The 697-nt window shown below is 46.6% G+C and overlaps 1 protein-coding gene across 1 annotated transcript in view; it reads right to left on the reverse strand.

Moving 5' to 3' along the window:
* LOC119581735 (RNA-binding protein fusilli-like) overlaps window positions 1–697 on the reverse strand; it is a gene marked incomplete in the record, with an annotated part of 165,619 nt that overhangs the window by 99,144 nt on the left and 65,778 nt on the right.

Consider the following 697-nt stretch of genomic DNA (forward strand, 5'->3'; position numbering starts at 1 on the left):
ACCCCTCGAAGCCTTGAGCCATCATCATCAAGAGATAATAATCCCCATATGCAAATGAGACAAAGTGATCAGAGCATACCTGGCCGTCGGTCGCCATGACAACGCCACAACAACCCCTCGCCGCCCGTGGTTCACTGGCCTCTCGCTTGCTCACCCGGCCCTAGTAACAGTGACCCTTCGCCTCGCCTCCGACACACAACATTGCATGCGGTCGGGGCCTCTGTCTGCCCAATTAGAAGTGCAACGGATATGGCTCGCACTGACAGCTTACAACGAAAACCAATGACTCGCAAAAACAAACATTAAAGAAAAAAAAATGATCGAAAGATAACCATCGTTAATTGGAAACGAACTACGGGAGAGAGGGTTTCAGCTACTGCTATGTTGCGTGGGTGCAGCAACCCGCAGGAGTGGAAGAGAAGAGCCAGTTTTTTGGGTCGGCAGAAAAGCCAGTTTGGCTGTATTAATCCAGCGATCCTGGTCGAAGAATGCCAGCATTTAGACGAGAAGGCGTATCCTTCAGTTTTCTTTTTCATTGCATTCTTTCACGTAGGAAATTCAAAAGTCGATATTCTTAAAATCGCCAGAGATTAGATCGGAAAAAAAAACAAGCGAAAAAATCACATGAGCAACGGCCTTTCGTGCAAGTTCATAACACGGGTCTCCCTGAAACAACAAATATCAACATTACAAATAA

Source organism: Penaeus monodon, chromosome 15, assembly GCF_015228065.2.
Source record: "Penaeus monodon isolate SGIC_2016 chromosome 15, NSTDA_Pmon_1, whole genome shotgun sequence".
NCBI classification, from domain to species: domain Eukaryota; kingdom Metazoa; phylum Arthropoda; class Malacostraca; order Decapoda; family Penaeidae; genus Penaeus; species Penaeus monodon.